Below are 20,380 nucleotides of genomic sequence, written 5' to 3'. Positions count from 1 at the left end.
CCATAGATATTGATAAGCCGGAGCCTTCTACCTCGGATAGTAACCTCCAGCACCAAACATCTTCCCATCGACACCTCGGTTAGTCTGTGAATGGTGACATCGTGGGTATTAAACAGTATGGAGACCCCGGCACATGGCTCCACAGACAGTGACCAGATGGACGGCCCGGAGCGCCATTCTCTCTCTGCTTCTTTTAACAAACTAAGACTATTAAGATGAGTCTCCTGTAGGAAAAAGACATCGGCATCGAGATAATGTAGATGTTCATACACCGCATGTCTGGTCCTTCTTGCCCTAATGCTGTTGACATTGCTAGATATTATTTTCAGGTTGAAGTTCGCCATTAGAGCTATAACAAGAAGCAGAGAGAGTGTCCCCATCATCATAAATCTGGATCAGATCCCTCCTCTTCACCACCCGTCTCCATGTCTGATTCAGACTCTGGCCCCACCCTATGGGGTCTCCGTTTTGAGGGGGGGTCACCATCGGGATCCTCGTCATACTCTGCCACCATCCTCTACAGTTCCCTCTCTAGCTCCTCCTCTGCGTCTGACTCTGAGAGGACACTGAATCTATTCACTGTCATGGTCGTGTCTGTTCCACTGTCCACTCTGATCTTTGATGACTTGTGAACTGTGGTCCACTCACCCTCAGGCTTCCGGGTGGACCTATCTTTTTTCCTCCTCTTATTAGCAGATGTTGTGGCTGGAGAGGGAATGAGCACTGAGGGTGGTGCAACCTGCTGGACAACTTCCATATCTCCCTCTGTGGTTTGGGTCTGAGGCTGGTCTGGTGTTGGCATAGCATCACTTGATTCTAGGACCTGCTGAGGTTCTGGCGTAGCCTGATCTGACCCTAATAACAATGCCTCCTCCTCCCCCAGGTCATCTGCCCCTGCCAATAGGTCTTCATCAGGGAAGCTCTTACATGTGTTGTGCCAGGCATTGGGACAATCCCTGTGGGCATGCCCGATCTCACCGCACAGGTTACACCTGATGTTCTGGCAGTCCGCACTCACATGGCCGATATCCCCACACAGGCTGCACTTGACCACAGAGCAATTACTGGCGATGTGACCGACTCTACCACATTTGAAGCATCTACGGGGCTGACCCGGATAGAAACATACCCCCTTCTCCCGGCCAATGAAGAAGGAGTTGGGCAGATGCTGGGTTATGTTGTTGTACTGTCTTAATTTCACCAGGACCTTCCACCCTCCTGTCCCGATCCCGTCCTCATCCCGGGTCTTGGTGAGCTCTGACATGAGGTCACAATGTCTCCTGAGCCAGATGACAATATCCTGCTGGGGAACAGACTCATTCCAGAAGATGACTGTGACAGTGACTGTACCAAGTTTAGAGATGGGGATGAAGCTGAAATTATTCCACCCCTCTGCATCTCTAAACCTGGGGAAGATGGCCCAAAACCGGTCCAGGTTGCACATCAGCTTAAAGCTCACATCATATCCCTGGCGGTCGGGGAGGTTAATTACTGCCAAAATGTCACTTGGCGAGAAACCCATTTGTTCACACAATAGTGATCTGACCACAAACCGCCTGTCAGGTAGGTCCTCCTTGGCCCCTCTGTGCCTAAATCTCACCACATTCCTCCTCTTAAACGCCTGACCGGTGTAATGAGAGCCGGATGAAAAAGATGGTGCACCCCGGCTCCAGGCGTTGCCAGAAGAAGACTGGTGAGGGCCAGTACCCTGCTGTGTCTGGGGGCGCTGCGGGGGCTGCTGGGCTCCTGTACTCTGAGGGTCTGCTACCTCAGCAACTAGAGGGGGGAAGTCCTGAGCATCAGACTGTACTACCCCCTCCCCACCATCAGCCTCCATACACTGCTCTGCCTGCTCTATGGCAACATCCCACACAGACTGCCCTTCCCCTGTTGGAACGTTATCACACACAATGTTATCAACATTGGTAACAGGAACAGACGCAGATAAATCAGCATTATCACCAACATTGGGGGCAGCAGTGTCACGTCACAGACATTAGGGGCGTCAGTGTCACAGACATTAGGGGCGGCAGTATCACAGACATTAGGGGCAGCAGTATCACAGACATTAGGGGCAGCAGTATCACAGACGATAGGGGCAGCAGTATCACAGACATTAGGGGCGTCAGTGTCACAGACATTAGGGGCAGCAGTATCACAGACATTAGGGGCAGCAGTATCACAGACGATAGGGGCAGCAGTATCACACACATTGGGGGCAGCAGTGTCACAGACATTAGGGGCGGCAGTATCACAGACATTAGGGGCAGCAGTATCACCAACATTGGGGGCAGCAGTGTCACAGACATTAGGGGCAGCAGTATCACCAACATTGGGGGCAGCAGTATCACAGACATTAGGGGCAGCAGTATCACCAACATTGGGGGCAGCAGTGTCACAGACAATAGGGGCAGCAGTATCACAGACAGTAGGGGCGGCATTATCACCAACATTGGGGGCAGCAGTGTCACAGACATTAGGGGGAGCAGTATCACCAACATTGGGGGCAGCAGTGTCACAGACATTAGGGGCGGCAGTGTCACAGACATTAGGGGCAGCAGTATCACAGACAGTAGGGGCAAAGGCATTAGGCACTGATGTATGAGCAGTATCAGGCACTGAAGTCCCATCATTGTCAGTACCATCAGTCCCAGCAGAGTCCTGATGATCCTGCTCAGATGCCACAGCGTTACCTTTAGGATCAGGTGCACAGTCCTGCTGCAGTGAGCCGTCATCTGGGACTTGTGGTGCTTGTTCTCCACCACTAGCATCAGGCAGATGTCCACGTTGCACGCTGAATGCTGGGACATGTGGTGTTTTCACTGCTCTGGTAACATCAGAGGGACGGCTGTGATCCTTCTGCAGATTGCAGGTTGCTGGGACTTGTGGTGCCTCTGCTGTAGGTGGTTGCTGATCCATGGCTTCATCTCTCTTGTAGAGAACCCTTTGCTGGTACGGGAAAGTCGCAGGCTGAAGTATAGGTTTCCCCTGGGTCTGCTGGACACCACCAGCGCAGGTCTCAGTTGCAGGATTAGATGCCCCTCCATGAGGTCTCTGGGCCTGGAAGCGCTCCTGGTTCCTGTAGGTCTCTGCCAGGGGACCCATCTGCTCCAGGACAGCCTCAGTCTGGGCGACATTGTCAGCGAGCTGCTTGGCCAGGGTGGTCAGCTTCTTGTCTAACAGCTCATGTCTCTCCGGATTTGCTGCTTTGAGCTTGTAGGCACAGTCAATGTTTTTTTGTAGCAGCAGTTTTTGTTCCTTCAGGTTTCCCAGTCTCTTTACCAGTGTTGGGATCTGATCAGCCAGGAGGAGCTCAGGTGCACGCTCAGCTGCTGTACAGGGAGTTGCTGCAGGTGCATGCTCAGCCGCTGCATAGGGAGTTGCTGCAGGTGCACGCTCAGCCGCTGCATAGGGAGTTGCTGCAGGTGCACGCTCAGCCGCTGCACAGGGAGTTGCTGCAGGTGCACGCTCAGCCGCTGTACATGGAGTTGCTGCAGGTTGCTTACAGGTGGTAGGTGATGGCACTCTGCTGGGTCCGGGCCTCTGCGCCACTGCTGGGTTCTGACGCGCTGCCGCTCTTACTGCTGGGGGATGACACTGTCCAGTAGCAGCACTTGTGGCAGCCTGAGGCCTCCCTGCTAGTTTGGTCTCGGCCTTGCTGCCTCCACTCCCATACCTTGTGCGCTCAGATCGGATCAGTACAGGCTGCTGCAGGTTCTCCAGCAAGGTCTGCTTCTCCAGAGATGTCCTCCTCTGCCTGGATGATGGAGGTGTACACGGCACAGGTGAGGCCTGGGCTGGAGGCTTCCTCTGCTCCTGCACAACCTGCTCGCTCCTCTGTCCTGGATGTCCCAACATTGTGTTCCCACTCACTGGCTTCTGCTGCACATTCACACTGGTAGGTGACTTCACCAAACTGGAACTTACTGCTGCTTCTTTCTTCACAACATCTTCACTACTTCTGGCTGAACTGCAGCCGCTGACATGACTTACTGCACTGGAGACTTTTGGATTTTCATCCATTGGTTTGGGTGTCTGGGAGTTATTTCCCAGATTAGGCCTTGGAGCCTGGGCCTTGCATGGGGAAGATCCCCACCCAGGGTGGCCCCGCCCTGGGCTAGCTCCAGACATGAGGAGACCTCAGGAGCTCACACTGCACACAACCTCTCAGCAAGGGGGCAGTATTATAGTAGTTATATTCTTGTACATAGGGGGCAGTATTATAGTAGTTATATTCCTGTACATAGAGGGCAGTATTATAGTAGTTATATTCTTGTACATAGCGGCAGTATTATAGTAGTTATATTCCTGTACATAGGGGGCAGTATTATAGTAGTTATATTCCTGTACATAGGGGGCAGTATTATAGTAGTTATATTCTTGTACATAGGGGGCAGTATTATAGTAGTTATATTCCTGTACATAGGGGGCAGTATTATAGTAGTTATATTCCTGTACATAGGGGGCAGTATTATAGTAGTTATATTCTTGTACATAGGGGGCAGTATTATAGTAGTTCTATTCTTGTGCATAGGGGGCAGTATTATAGTAGTTATATTCCTGTACATAGGGAGCAGTATTATAGTAGTTATATTCTTGTACATAGGGGGCAGTATTATAGTAGTTATATTCCTGTACATAGGGGGCAGTATTATAGTAGTTATATTCTTGTACATAGAGGGCAGTATTATGGTAGTTATATTCTTGTACATAGGGGGCATTATTATAGTAGTTATATTCCTGTACATAGGGGGCAGTATTATAGGAGTTATATTCTTGTACATAGGGGGCAGTATTATAGTAGTTATATTCTTGTACATAGGGGGCAGTATTATAGTAGTTATATTCTTGTACATAGGGGGCAGTATTATAGTAGTTATATTCTTGTACATATGGGGCAGTATTATAGTAGTTATATTCCTGTACATAGGGGGCAGTATTATAGTAGTTATATTCTTGTACCTAGGGGGCAGTATTACAGTAGTTATATTCTTGTACATAGGGGGCAGTATTATAGTAGTTATATCCCTGTACATAGGGGGCAGTATTATAGTAGTTATATTCCTGTACATAGGGGGCAGTATTATAGTAGTTATATTCTTGTACATAGGGGGCAGTATTATAGTAGTTATATTCCTGTACATAGGGGGCAGTATTATAGTAGTTATATTCCTGTACATAGGGGGCAGTATTATAGTAGTTATATTCTTGTACATAGGGGGCAGTATTATAGTAGTTATATTCTTGTACATAGGGGGCAGTATTATAGTAGTTATATTCCTGTACATAGGGGGCAGTATTATAGTAGTTATATTCCTGTACATAGGGAGCAGTATTATAGTAGTTATATTCTTGTACATAGGGGGCAGTATTATAGTAGTTATATTCCTGTACATAGGGGGCAGTATTATAGTAGTTATATTCTTGTACATAGGGGGCAGTATTATAGTAGTTATATTCCTGTACATAGGGGGCAGTATTATGGTAGTTATATTCTTGTACATAGGGGCAGTATTATAGTAGTTATATTCTTGTACATAGGGGGCAGTATTATAGTAGTTATATTCTTGTACATAGGGGGCAGTATTATAGTAGTTATATTCTTGTACATAGGGGGCAGTATTATAGTAGTTATATTCCTGTACATAGGGGGCAGTATTATAGTAGTTATATTCCTGTACATAGGGGGCAGTATTATAGTAGTTATATTCTTGTACATAGGGGGCAGTATTATAGTAGTTATATTCCTGTACATAGGGGGCAGTATTATAGTAGTTATATTCTTGTACATAGAGGGCAGAATTATAGTAGTTATATTCCTGTACATTGGGGGCAGTATTATAGTAGTTATATTCTTGTACATAGGGGGCAGTATTATAGTAGTTATATTCTTGTACATAGGGGGCAGTATTACAGTAGTTATATTCCTGTACATAGGGGGCAGTATTATAGTAGTTATATTCCTGTACATAGGGAGCAGTATTATAGTAGTTATATTCTTGTACATAGGGGGCAGTATTATAGTAGTTATATTCCTGTACATAGGGGGCAGTATTATAGTAGTTATATTCTTGTACATATGGGGCAGTATTATAGTAGTTATATTCCTGTACATAGGGGGCAGTATTATAGTAGTTATATTCTTGTACCTAGGGGGCAGTATTACAGTAGTTATATTCTTGTACATAGGGGGCAGTATTATAGTAGTTATATCCCTGTACATAGGGGGCAGTATTATAGTAGTTATATTCTTGTACATAGGGGGCAGTATTATAGTAGTTATATTCTTGTACATAGGGGGCAGTATTATAGTAGTTATATTCCTGTACATAGGGGGCAGTATTATAGTAGTTATATTCTTGTACATAGGGGGCAGTATTATAGTAGTTATATTCCTGTACATAGGGAGCAGTATTATAGTAGTTATATTCTTGTACATAGGGGGCAGTATTATAGTAGTTATATTCCTGTACATAGGGGGCAGTATTATAGTAGTTATATTCTTGTACATAGGGGGCAGTATTATAGTAGTTATATTCCTGTACATAGGGGGCAGTATTATGGTAGTTATATTCTTGTACATAGGGGCAGTATTATAGTAGTTATATTCTTGTACATAGGGGGCAGTATTATAGTAGTTATATTCTTGTACATAGGGGGCAGTATTATAGTAGTTATATTCTTGTACATAGGGGGCAGTATTATAGTAGTTATATTCCTGTACATAGGGGGCAGTATTATAGTAGTTATATTCCTGTACATAGGGGGCAGTATTATAGTAGTTATATTCTTGTACATAGGGGGCAGTATTATAGTAGTTATATTCCTGTACATAGGGGGCAGTATTATAGTAGTTATATTCTTGTACATAGGGGGCAGTATTATAGTAGTTATATTCCTGTACATAGGGGGCAGTATTATAGTAGTTATATTCCTGTACATAGGGGCAGTATTATAGTAGTTATATTCTTGTACATAGGGGCAGTATTATAGTAGTTATATTCTTGTACATAGGGGGCAGTATTATAGTAGTTATATTCCTGTACATATGGGGCAGTATTATAGTAGGTACTTGACTTGGAAATGCATGACCTCAGCATGTGATCAAGGCTGAAGTCCTTGGGATGTGTCAAAAAAGCCATGGATCGTGTGAACGTGGCCTAAAGAAACACTTTAGGCCACGGGGCTTATTCTCATTGTATTCCTGGATTTCCTGATCTTTAGGTCAGTGCTGCCATCTTGTGGAAGTTTGTCAAAATTACAAAGTTGTGTCTGGATTACAGGCAGTCCCCGGGTTACATACAAGATAGGGTCTGTAGGTTTGTTCTTAAGTTGAATTTGTATGTAAGTTGGAACTGTATATTTTATCATTGTAATCACAGACAGAATTCTTTTGGTCTCTGTGACAATTGGATTTAAAAAATGTTGGATTGTCATAAGAACCAGGATTAGCACTAAAGCTTCATTACAGACACCTGTGATACCTGTTACATCTGATTATTGTAGCCTAGGACTAAAGCACAAAAAATTACCAATATCCAGAGGTCCGTTTGTAACTAGGGGTCGTATGTAAGTCAGGTGTTCTTAAGTAGGGGATCGCCTGTATTTAGGAATGACATAGGTAGTAAGTATCTTCTATATGACTGGTGGGATTCTTCTTATCTCTGACCTCCCAGACTCCATCTAGTTCATGTTGCATTAAGGTTCTTATTCTTGTGTGACTGATCTCGTTCTCTTGCGCAGGGTACAGGAACGTGGTGGGTCACTCCCGAATTTCCAGAGACTCCAAATGGCTTTTAATCCGGATGAGCAAGATAATAGATGTTTAATAGACTCTGGAGACTGCTACCTGGAAGAGCCCATCATGGAGGTACTGCAGCCCCTCTCCCCTCATCTTCCTGCTCAGCTCAGTTGTGGTTTATTATACAGTCAGTATCCTTACATACAGAAGTCAATGTGAGCAAGCAGAGCTGCAGTGTAAAGCAGGGTACAGGTAAAGTACAAACAGTCCATGATAGTAAAGACTTGCACAGACCAAAAAGGCTCCACGGATGGACAACAGCTGAACTCCAGAAATGAGCTTCTCTGAGGACACATTCACACACTGGGGCACATTTACTTACCTGGTCCAGTCGCGATCCAGCAGCGCGTTCTCTGACACTGATTCGGGTTCTGCCGGGATTCACTAAGATCGTGCGCCCGATGTCCACCAGGTGTCGCTGCTGCGCTGAAGTCTGCCGGAGTTCACCTTCTTCGTCCCGTTGTATGTGAGTGCTGATCTTGCGACACAAATTCTTTTTTAAATTCCGCGGTTTTTCTGAATCCGTCGGGTTTTCCAACGGCCACGGCCCCCGCGTGAAAGCCGGCAACGATGCGCCACAATCCGATCACATGCGCCAAAATAACGGGGAAATTCGGAATAATTCGGGAAACCTGACGAAAGTGCGCGATTCGAACCCTTAGTAAATGCGCCCCAATGTGTTGAGTTGCATTTTTTGATGCTTTTTTTGACGCATTCCAAAGGCTTCAGCCTTGATCACATTGGGGCAGATTTACTTACCCGGCCCATTCGCGATCCAGCGGCGCCTTCTCTGCGGTGGATTCGGGTCCGGCCGGGACTCACTAAGGTAGTTCCTCCGCCGTCCACCAGGTGGCGCTGCTGCGCTGAAGAGCATCGGAACGCACTGGATTACACCGAGGCGGAGTGAAGGTAAGTGCAAGCTCCGCGACACATTTTTCGTTTTTAAATGCGGCGGTTTTTCCGAATCCGTCGGGTTTCGGTTCGGCCACGCCCCCCGATTTCCATCGCGTGCATGCCGGCGCCGATGCGCCAAAATCCTATCGCGTGCGCCAAAATCCCGGGGCAATTCAGGGAAAATCGGCGCAAATCGGAAATATTCGGGTAACACGTCAGGAAAACGCGAATCGGGCCCCCATTGTGTTTCCATTGCATCTGCTAAAACGCAGTGTAACCTCAGCATGTGATCAAGGCTGAAGCCTTTGGAACGCGTCAAAAACACATCAAAAAATGTGACACAGCGTGTGAAAGCGCCCTGATGCTTTAATCCGAGGGGTTTAAAAAAAAATGCAGCTTTCTTCCAAAAACAGCCCACGCCTGACTATGGTTTTGCTGAGGTATTGCAGCTCAGGTGCCATGTTTTTCAACCTTGGGAGGACCCCTTCAATGCTGGCGGGACTGCAGCCACGGGGAGTCACTCAAAAAGGCCAGAGGCAGATTCCAGCTCCCTTTATTGATTACATATTAAAATATGGACAAGTCATTGTCACCAAAAATAGAAGCTGAAATGTTTCGGCAACAGGGAAAATTCTAAGTGCCCTTCATCTTAGCGGCAGAGTGCACGATATACACAAACAAAAGACGAGAGCCGATGGGTGAGGCCACGGTCACACATTGCGCTAGCGTTGCACTCATAGAGCATTTGCGATTTGGCCGAACCCCTCCACCCTGTGCGCTAACATTGCGTTATGAACACAATACTAGCGGAACATGTGACCGCGGCCTTAGGGTGGTGGCACACGTGGCGTTTTGAACCCGGTTTTGGGCCGTTTTTAAGCAGTCCGCTCTGATAATGCATCCGTTTTTGTCTGTTTTTCTCAATTATCATAATTGGGGAAAACTGACAAAAACTGAAAAAACTGATGAATTTCAGAATGGACTGCTTAAAAATGGCCCAAAAACGGGTTCAAAATGCCACGTGTGCCACCAGCCTTAGGTGTAAAACATCTATTTTAAGTAGGTGAGAAACATTAGACATGTATCGCTGTAAATTTGCTGCGTTATAAAACGCCTGCCGAAACTTTGCATTTCATACCTTATTTAGTGAGGGTCATGGATCACACTTTCGACGGTTTGTTCGCTGTTTCCCGGATTTTTGCAGCTTGGACAGGTATTTAACAGGTGTCTGTGCTGGGATTGTGTCTCACACGATCTGATTGTGGCGCAGCTGCCCTGCTTTCATGCGACAGAAATCGAGGGGCGTGGCTGTCGGACGATCGGACTGAGCGCGGGATTTAACTTTCAAATTGTGTCACAATAGCATGCACTTACATGCACCAGGAAGAAGAAGGTGAACTCCGGGGACCTGAGCGGGGAAGCGACACATGCAGGATATCGGGCGCATGATCTTGGTGACTCCCCGCACAGCACATTATACACGGACAATGCACTTACATGCACCAGGAAGAAGAAGGTGAACTCCGGGGCCCTGAGCGGGGAAGCGACTCATGCAGGAGATCATGCGCATGATCTTGGTGACTCCCCGCACAGCACATTATACACGGACAATGCACTTACATGCACCAGGAAGAAGAAGGTGAACTCCGGGGACCTGAGCGGGGAAGCGACACATGCAGGATATCGGGCGCAGGATCTTAGTGACTCCCCGCAGAGCGCATTATACACGGACAATGCACTTACATGCACCAGGAAGAAGAAGGTGAACTCCGGGGACCTGAGCAGGGAAGAGACACATGCAGGATATCGGGGGCACGATCTTAGTGACTCCCTGCACAGCGCATTATACACGGACAATGCACTTACATGCACCAGGAAGAAGAAGGTGAACTCCGGGGACCTGAGCGGGGAAGTGACTCATGCAGGATATCGGGCGCAGGATATTAGTGACTACCCGCACAGCGCATTATACATGGACAATGCACTTACATGCACCAGGAAGAAGGGGAACTCCGGGGACCTGAGTGGGGAAGCGACACATGCAGGATATCAGGCGCACGATCTTAGTGACTCCCCGCACAGCGCATTATACACGGACAATGCACTTACATGCACCAGGAAGAAGAAGGTGAACTCCGGGGACCTGAGCGGGGAAGCGACACATACAGAATATCGGGTGCAGGATCTTAGAGACTCCCCGCACAGCGCATTATACACGGACAATGCACTTACATGCACCAGGAAGAAGAAGGTGAACTCCAGGGACCTGAGCGGGGAAGTGACACATGCAGGATATCGGGTGCAGGATCTTAGTGACTCCCCACACAGCACATTATACACGGACAATGCACTTACATGCACCAGGAAGAAGAAGGTGAACTCCGGGGACCTGAGCGTGGAAGCGACAGATGCAGGTTATCGGGTGCAGGATCTTAGTGACTCCCCGCACAGAGCATTATACACGGACAATGCACTTACATGCACCAGGAAGAAGAAGGTGAACTCCGGGGACCTGAGCGGGGAAGCGACACATGCAGGATATCGGGCGCAGGATCTTAGTGACTCCCCGCAGAGCGCATTATACACGGACAATGCACTTACATGCACCAGGAAGAAGAAGGTGAACTCCGGGGACCTGAGCAGGGAAGAGACACATGCAGGATATCGGGGGCACGATCTTAGTGACTCCCTGCACAGCGCATTATACACGGACAATGCACTTACATGCACCAGGAAGAAGAAGGTGAACTCCGGGGACCTGAGCGGGGAAGTGACTCATGCAGGATATCGGGCGCAGGATATTAGTGACTACCCGCACAGCGCATTATACATGGACAATGCACTTACATGCACCAGGAAGAAGGGGAACTCCGGGGACCTGAGCGGGGAAGCGACTCATGCAGGATATCGGGCGCACGATCTTAGTGACTCCCCGCACAGCGCATTATACACGGACAATGCACTTACATGCACCAGGAAGAAGAAGGTGAACTCCGGGGACCTGAGCGGGGAAGCGACTCATGCAGGATATCGGGCGCACGATCTTAGTGACTCCCCGCACAGCGCATTATACACGGACAATGCACTTACATGCACCAGGAAGAAGAAGGTGAACTCCGGGGACCTGAGCGGGGAAGCAACACATGCAGGATATCGGGCGCACGATCTTAGTGACTCCCCGCACAGCGCATTATACACGGACAATGCACTTACATGCACCAGGAAGAAGAAGGTGAACTCCGGGGACCTGAGCGGGGAAGCGACACATGCAGGATATCAGGCGCAGGATATTAGTGACTACCCGCACAGCGCATTATACACGGACAATGCACTTACATGCACCGGGAAGAAGGGGAACTACGGGGACCTGAGCGGGGAAGCGACTCATGCAGGATATCGGGCGCACGATCTTAGTGACTCCCCGCACAGCGCATTATACACGGACAATGCACTTACATGCACCAGGAAGAAGAAGGTGAACTCCGGGGACCTGAGCGGGGAAGCAACACATGCAGGATATCGGGCGCACGATCTTAGTGACTCCCCGCACAGCGCATTATACACGGACAATGCACTTACATGCACCAGGAAGAAGAAGGTGAACTCCAGGGACCTGAGCGGGGAAGCGACTCATGCAGGATATCGGGCGCACGATCTTAGTGACTCCCCGCACAGCACATTATACACGGACAATGCACTTACATGCACCAGGAAGAAGAAGGTGAACTCCGGGGACCTGAGCGGGGAAGCGACACATGCAGGATATCAGGCGCAGGATATTAGTGACTACCCGCACAGCGCATTATACACGGACAATGCACTTACATGCACCGGGAAGAAGGGGAACTCCGGGGACCTGAGCGGGGAAGCGACTCATGCAGGATATCGGGCGCACGATCTTAGTGACTCCCCGCACAGCGCATTATACACGGACAATGCACTTACATGCACCAGGAAGAAGAAGGTGAACTCCAGGGACCTGAGCGGGGAAGCGACTCATGCAGGATATCGGGCGCACGATCTTAGTGACTCCCCGCACAGCACATTATACACGGACAATGCACTTACATGCACCAGGAAGAAGAAGGTGAACTCCGGGGACCTGAGCGGGGAAGCGACACATGCAGGATATCAGGCGCAGGATATTAGTGACTACCCGCACAGCGCATTATACACGGACAATGCACTTACATGCACCGGGAAGAAGGGGAACTCCGGGGACCTGAGCGGGGAAGCGACTCATGCAGGATATCGGGCGCACGATCTTAGTGACTCCCCGCACAGCGCATTATACACGGACAATGCACTTACATGCACCAGGAAGAAGAAGGTGAACTCCGGGGACCTGAGCGGGGAAGCAACACATGCAGGATATCGGGCGCACGATCTTAGTGACTCCCCGCAGAGCGCATTATACACGGACAATGCACTTACATGCACCAGGAAGAAGAAGGTGAACTCCAGGGACCTGAGCGGGGAAGTGACACATGCAGGATATCGGGGCGCACGATCTTAGTGACTCCCTGCACAGCACATTATACACGGACAATGCACTTACATGCACCGGGAAGAAGGGGAACTCCGGGGACCTGAGCGGGGAAGCGACATATGCAGGATATCGGGCGCATTATCTTATTATACAAGGACAATGCACTTTCTGTGAACTCCTCTGGACGGGTAAGTAAATGACCCCCCTTGTATCCATCTTGTTCACCAATGTATCATTCTGCATATACAGTATTGTAAAAGTATGTTTGAAATAATACACAGGATGTAAGGTAGACGCCTCACATGTGGCAACATTGTATATGCAGAATGATACATTTGGGAACAAGGTGGATACAAGGTCTTCATGGTATTCAGGTGTTTTTATAATACTGCATCATCCTTTATATATATATTCTGCAGGGGGCGCTGTGTACGACTGACTCTAACCACAACTCTCATCATCCACATGACTTTCCAGGCTGACACACCCCATGAATGGATGATAGATCCAGGAGTGAGCGGGTTATAATGCACATACATGAATAGCCATAGTCACAATAGAAATCAATATAAAAGGTGTTATCATCCTGATAATGGCCGGTCCTGTCTGCATGATGTCACCCTCAGCTCCCAGTGCACTTATTCAGGGGGAAATGTGCTGGCTCTGCAGGATGGAGCAACAAAGAGCTGGGCTGGCAGCCGGGACAGTGACACAGCGCTCATCTGACTGCTGCTGCCACCCGGGTCCTGCCGCGATCTATAGAGGAGCCCAGCACCGGTAACTATACTGCTATCCCCCCCCATCATATCTACAGCTGCTATATCATAAGACAGAGGGATGAGAGGCCAACGCTCCTCACTGTCCATAATACCGCATATAGCGCAGACATCACCCGACAGGGAGAGGATTCATAATCACATTATCACTATCACCACCTACAGAGTATATAAAAATACTATAATACTGCCCCCTATGTACAAAAATATAACTACTATAATACTGCCCCTATGTACAAAAATATAACAGCTATAATACTGCCCCTATGTACAAGAATATAACTACTATAATACTGCACCCCTATGTACAGGAATATAACTACTATAATACTGCCCCCTATGTACAGGAATATAACTACTATAATACTGCCCCCTATGTACAAGAATATAACTACTATAATACTGCCCCCTATGTACAAGAATATAACTACTATAATACTGCCCCCTATGTACAAAAATATAACTACTATAATACTGCCCCTATGTACAAAAATATAACTACTATAATACTGCCATCTATGTACAGGAATATAACTACTATAATACTGCCCCCTATGTACAGGATATAACTACTATAATACTGCCCCCTATGTACAGGAATATAACTACTATAATACTGCCCCCTATGTACAAGAATATAACTACTATAATACTGCCCCCTATGTACAGGAATATAACTGCTATAATACTGCCCCCTATGTACAGGATATAACTACTATAATACTGTCCCCTATGTACAGGATATAACTACTATAATACTGCCCCCTATGAGTGATATGAGTATTGGGCAGGCGGTGTGGTCCGGTAAGGTTTGGGTTGCGGTCAGTACTCATTAGTCTCCTGGTTCTGCTCCAGTAGCCGCTGTGTGACTCCTGCGCTTCCTCTTGTCACCACTGGGTGGCGGTGCTGGTCAGGTAATAGGACCATTATTCTGCTGCTGTGGTTGTGGTGTTTGGGGGTCTCTTCCTGATATTTGGGGCTCTGGGCTTTGCGGTGATTACACTGGGGGTCGTTCTGTGTCATTTCTGCTTCTCCTCAGAAAATCCCTTTAATAACCAGTTTCCCCTTAATTCTCGTAGTAACTTTAGTAGACATTTTTCAATGAAGAGACAAGTGGGCGCTACCATGTTTTTTGTCACAGGGGCGTGTCCCATCAGAGCAGTCAGTACAATGTAATCACTGCTCGAATAGGACACGCCCCTGTGATAATTTACATGTTAGCGCCCAGTTGTCTCTTTATTGAAAAATGTCTAATCGGAATAACAGAGGGACTACTGCTATAATCCTGTACATGTAGTGAGACTACAACTCCCAGCGTGCACCGAGCGGCCGAAGCGGGTGAGGTGGGCGGGGTCCAGGTATCCTCATTACTCCACCCCGCCAGTACAGGTGATAGGACTAGTGCACACCCCTATGGTAATGGTACAACCCCTTATAGTTCTCGCTCTTGGGAGAAACCTATATGTGGGAACAGGGGGAGTTCTAACAAGACAGGTGCACGTGAAGTCCTGTCACAACACAGAGGCGTGGTTATGTAGATTGCTAACATTTCATTGGCGTCTTCACATCATATGGACCAATCTCCAAGCCGGAATGGTTTTAGTGTTCGATTGCCATGGTGATGGGCGTGGCTGGAGCTCAGTGCCGGGGATGTGGGTGTGGCGTGAGATGAAGCCGAGCGGGAGCCGAGAGGATGAGCAGAGCCGGGAGCGGCCGGAGGAGCCGGGACACCGGGAGCGGCCGAGGGAAGAGTGAGTACGGAGCTCGGGACAGCGGTGGGAGGTGAGAGGCAGCAGGGGGTGAGAGGAGACAGACAGAGACCCCCAGTACCTGCGCATCAGAGACATGTAATACCTGCGCATCAGAGACATGTAATACCTGCGCATCAGAGACATGTTATACCTGCGCATCAGAGTCATGTAATACCTGCGCATCAGAGACATGTAATACCTGCGCATCAGAGACATTTAACACCTGCGCATCAGAGACGTGTAGTACCTGAGCATCAGAGACATTTAACACCTGCGCATCAGAGACGTGTAGTACCTGTGCATCAGAGACATGTAACACCTGAGCATCAGAGACGTGTAACGCCTGAGCATCAGAGACGTGTAGCGCCTGCGCATCAGAGACGTGTAGCGCCTGCGCATCAGAGACGTGTAGCGCCTGCGCATCAGAGACGTGTAGCGCCTGCGCATCAGAGACGTGTAGCGCCTGCGCATCAGAGACGTGTAGCGCCTGCGCATCAGAGACGTGTAGCGCCTGCGCATCAGAGACGTGTAGCGCCTGCGCATCAGAGACGTGTAGCGCCTGCGCATCAGAGACGTGTAGCGCCTGCGCATCAGAGACGTGTAGCGCCTGCGCATCAGAGACGTGTAGCGCCTGCGCATCAGAGACGTGTAGCGCCTGCGCATCAGAGACGTGTAGCGCCTGCGCATCAGAGACGTGTAGCGCCTGCGCATCAGAGACGTGTAGCGCCTGCGCATCAGAGACGTGTAGCGCCTGCGCATCAGAGACGTGTAGCGCCTGCGCATCAGAGACGTGTAGCGCCTGCGCATCAGAGACGTGTAGCGCCTGCGCATCAGAGACGTGTAGCGCCTGTCTCCTGACACAGTGCATGAGATACGACTGTGTAATGATAACAGTTATAGGAGTGGATCTGACCTCCATATGAGTCCTTCCCCAGCTTTCTCAAACCCCTGAACGGCAGGGCTGCCTCCTGACACAGTAGATGAGATATGAATGCATAATAATAAGTTATAGGAGCAGACATGACCTCTCTATGGGGTCTCACCCAGCTTTCCCAGGCCCCTGAATGGCGTAGCTGGCGGCATTTTTCAGTGGATGAGTAAAAGAACGGCTAACATTGTGTAATGATTTCCCTATGTGTTGTGATTCAGCTTTTCTAGGCCCCTGAATGGCAAAGTTGTCTTGTTACAAAGCGGATGACTATATGATTGTATAGCAGGATCAGTGTACTGCTCTTGATAGTGATAGGGGCTGAAATCACTTCTGCACGGGTTGTCACCCAGCTTTCCCAGCCTCCTGAATAGAAAGGATGTTTTATGTGGTTGAGACATCTGTGATAAAGTGCTTATTGCGATTCATTGACTTTATAACCAGATTTGCCATTCAGGATCCTAACTCAGCTGTGTGGGGGCAAGAACAGTGACCATGTTATCATCACCCAGCTTTCCCACACCCTGATATAAAATTCATATCCCATTTTCCTGGATTCTGCCGGCCTCTCCGCTGCAAGACGTCGCTCCTGACCTTGAGGGAGGACGACTCTGAACCTTGACGGGATCTGCACCTGATTTCTGACTCGTTCCGGCACTTTCTACGTCTTCCAGCTGTAATTTGAGTTTTCTTTGTCCGATATCGGTGGAAAGATCTTGTCCTTGAGAAGGTGGCAAACTGATCGCCTGATAGAGCCGGGCGGAAATCTGAGCTCAGGACACAGAACAACTCTCTAGAGAAGCTGATGAAAAATTCATGGTCCAGACCTGAGGGCCATCAAATCATCCACCTGATCCTATATGAAGATTTAAAGGGATTGTCCTCTCAATCTCCAAACATGACATAGCGAAGAGTTTTTCTCTCGGACTTAAAATATGTAATTTTTTTTAATGCAAATTTTTAATTCTCAAGTTAAAAGTTTTTCAAAAGTCACGAGTTGGGGTGGGGGCGCTATTGCATTGGTATGAATGGAAAATGGTTAGTGGCCAAAAGTGGTATTGCAAGTAATTGAAAAAATTTCAATAAGAATTGAAGGGAATCTCGTATGAACATGGATGTGGTGTCATATTAATCAGCGGGAAGAGATCTTTAATGTTGTGTGCTATGGAGGTGACGGATTTGGAACAGTGGCTCTATGTAGGCTTTTTGTTTTGCATAATCTGTACAATTCGGATATTGTAGAGTTTTTCACTTTGACTACAAATGTTTCTTTTATTTCAATTTTTGTCATTTCAAATAGCCAAAAATCTCAATTTTGACTTGAGTTGGGGGGGGGCGCTGTTTCATTGGTTTCAATGGTAAATGGATAGTGGACAATGGTGGTATTGCAAGTAACTAAAAAGTACAACAAGGGTTGAAGCGACAAATACACACATGGAAGTTGTGTCAATTTATTCAGGGGGAAGAGATCTATAAAGTTCTGTTTTCTAGAAGTGAGGGGTTTGGGTCAGTGGTGATACAACCCTGTAATAGATAATTGTAAGAGCCCCCATATAGGTCAGTTTAATTGCACACTCATAGAGGGGGTTGTAATAGTGCTCCAGCCTGCAGCGCCCCCTAGCTGCAGGGCAACTGATATAAGTAGATTACGCAGCCTTATGTGAGATGCCTCTGATTCCAGCTCTGGGGGGCTCTGCCTGTAACCCAATAGCCCTCCGGTATAGGGGGGGGGGGGGGGCGCTGCTGGCGGAGTATCAAAGCTCCCGTGCGTAACCGGACCCCCGGAATGAGCGCAAAGTAATTCACAGAAATTGGAAGCAAAGAACTTGTAAGCCATTAATAAAGTGGGATTATGTGTAAGGAACCTGATACTGGCCGGACCCGGGGCGGGGCTGCAGGTGGGTGATTCCCTGCTCATCTCTGATACCTGTCAGTGAATGGAAATGCACATTCTTTATGTCCTGCTCATCTCTGATACCTGTCAGTGAATGGAAATGCACATTCTTTATGTCCTGCTCATCTCTGATACCTGTCAGTGAATGGAAATGCACATTCTTTATGTCCTGCTCATCTCTGATACCTGTCAGTGAATGGAAATGCACATTCTTTAATTCCTGCTCATCTCTGATACCTGTCAGTGAATGGAAATGCACATTCTTTATGTCCTGCTCATGTGGACATGTTCTGTTACAATGTATCAGTAACAGTGTCACACCTCTGCTTGCTGCCACATAACATTATATGTATATACATTCCCTGATCCTGGGCAGGAAAAACTGAGGGCAGCAATACTGCTTCTCACTCAGCTTTTTCAGAATCCAGAAGGGCAAATCTGAAAAGAGAGCGGTAACTTTAACCCAACTTTCCCAGAATTCTGAATAGCTGAGGACCTTAGTTATACAGCTGTACCCATCCACCACTTCCATATCTTTACTGTGTGGAAAGTTTTCGCACATTAGTTTTAACCCAGCTTTTCCCTAGCCCTGAACGACAAATATACTGAAACATCACATTATCATTTTCATATCTCCTGCCATTCAGGAGTCTGGGAAAGCTGGATGGCAACTCTTAGCTTTATTGGAACTATTTTCTTATGACTCTTAACCCAGCTTTCCCAGATTCCTGAATGGAGTTTGACTGTAGCAGAGCTCCCTGACAAGATGGCACTGCCACCCCGTTATAGGGACATGTCCTCTAAGGGCGACGTCTAGGGTCAGGCTGAGAAGAGTGACAACGTCCCCACAGCAGAAACAATCCCATCACCAAAATAGCCGGCGGGTGTCAGCTCCTTCCCTCTCGCGGTGTGACCGGGTCTCGTTACAGCCCCGTGTTACCCGAGCCGGTACGCAGCCCTGCTGATAGCGCGGGACCCTCCGGGGGGCGCACGCATTACCCTCCTGTGCTGGCCCGATCTGCAGAGCCTGGAAGTATCCCCTCTGTCTGACAAGTGGGACCTCCGCAGGCAAGACGCAGAACTCGTAAGGTTATTTGGGGAAAGGATGGGATTACATCGGGACAGAGTATCCTCATACCCGGATATTTAAAGGGATAGTAGCGCCATGATGTCTCCTGCCCCTAACCTATCTATAGCAATGTGCGGCCTATATACTACCGTATAGACACTGCCCAGAATACCCAGCGGGGGAGTGTTCTGCTTTCTGAGATCTCCATTCCTCTATTCCAGACTATATACAAGACGCTGCACATGTGCCCAGATACAGCACCAGGTTATACTGACCCCCAACACCCCGGAATATCTGCACCGAGGTACTTACTGTCCATGTATATATCTGCAAATGTCACCTATTCTAATATATTTACTCTAACTACTATAATACTGCCCCCTATGTACAAGAATATACAACTATAATACTGCCCCCTATGTACAAGAATATAACTACTATAATACTGCCCCCTATGTACAGGAATATAACTACTATAATACTGCCCCCTATGTACAAGAATATAACTACTATAATACTGCCCCCTATGTACAGGAATATAACTACTATAACACTGCCCCCTATGTACAAGAATATAACTACTATAATACTGCCCCCTATGTACAAGAATATAACTACTATAACACTGCCCCCTATGTACAAGAATATAACTACTATAATACTGCCCCCTATGTACAAGAATATAACTACTATAATACTGCCCCCTATGTACAAGAATATAACTACTATAATACTGCCCCCTATGTACAAGAATATAACTACTATAATACTACCCCTA

The 20,380-nt window shown here is 47.7% G+C and overlaps 1 protein-coding gene across 6 annotated transcripts in view; it reads left to right on the top strand.

Annotated features, from left to right (window-relative positions):
- The first annotated feature begins 7,753 nt into the window (after nucleotides 1-7,753).
- The window catches only part of SEC14L5 (SEC14 like lipid binding 5), a 48,959-nt gene continuing 36,332 nt past the window's right edge, over nucleotides 7,754-20,380 (top strand). The window contains exons 1-2 of one of the 6 annotated variants that reach the window (XM_072119805.1): nucleotides 13,945-13,961; nucleotides 19,824-19,906. The gene's annotated coding sequence lies outside the window, so the exon portion shown is untranslated. Of the gene's footprint in view, nucleotides 7,871-13,878; nucleotides 13,962-15,546; nucleotides 15,712-19,823; nucleotides 19,907-20,380 lie in introns of those variants that run through there. The other 5 variants (XM_072119804.1, XM_072119807.1, XM_072119806.1 and 2 more) reach the window with 5 other exon arrangements.

Source organism: Engystomops pustulosus, chromosome 8, assembly GCF_040894005.1.
Source record: "Engystomops pustulosus chromosome 8, aEngPut4.maternal, whole genome shotgun sequence".
NCBI lineage: Eukaryota > Metazoa > Chordata > Amphibia > Anura > Leptodactylidae > Engystomops > Engystomops pustulosus.
This window is presented reverse-complemented; position numbering and strand designations above follow the sequence as displayed.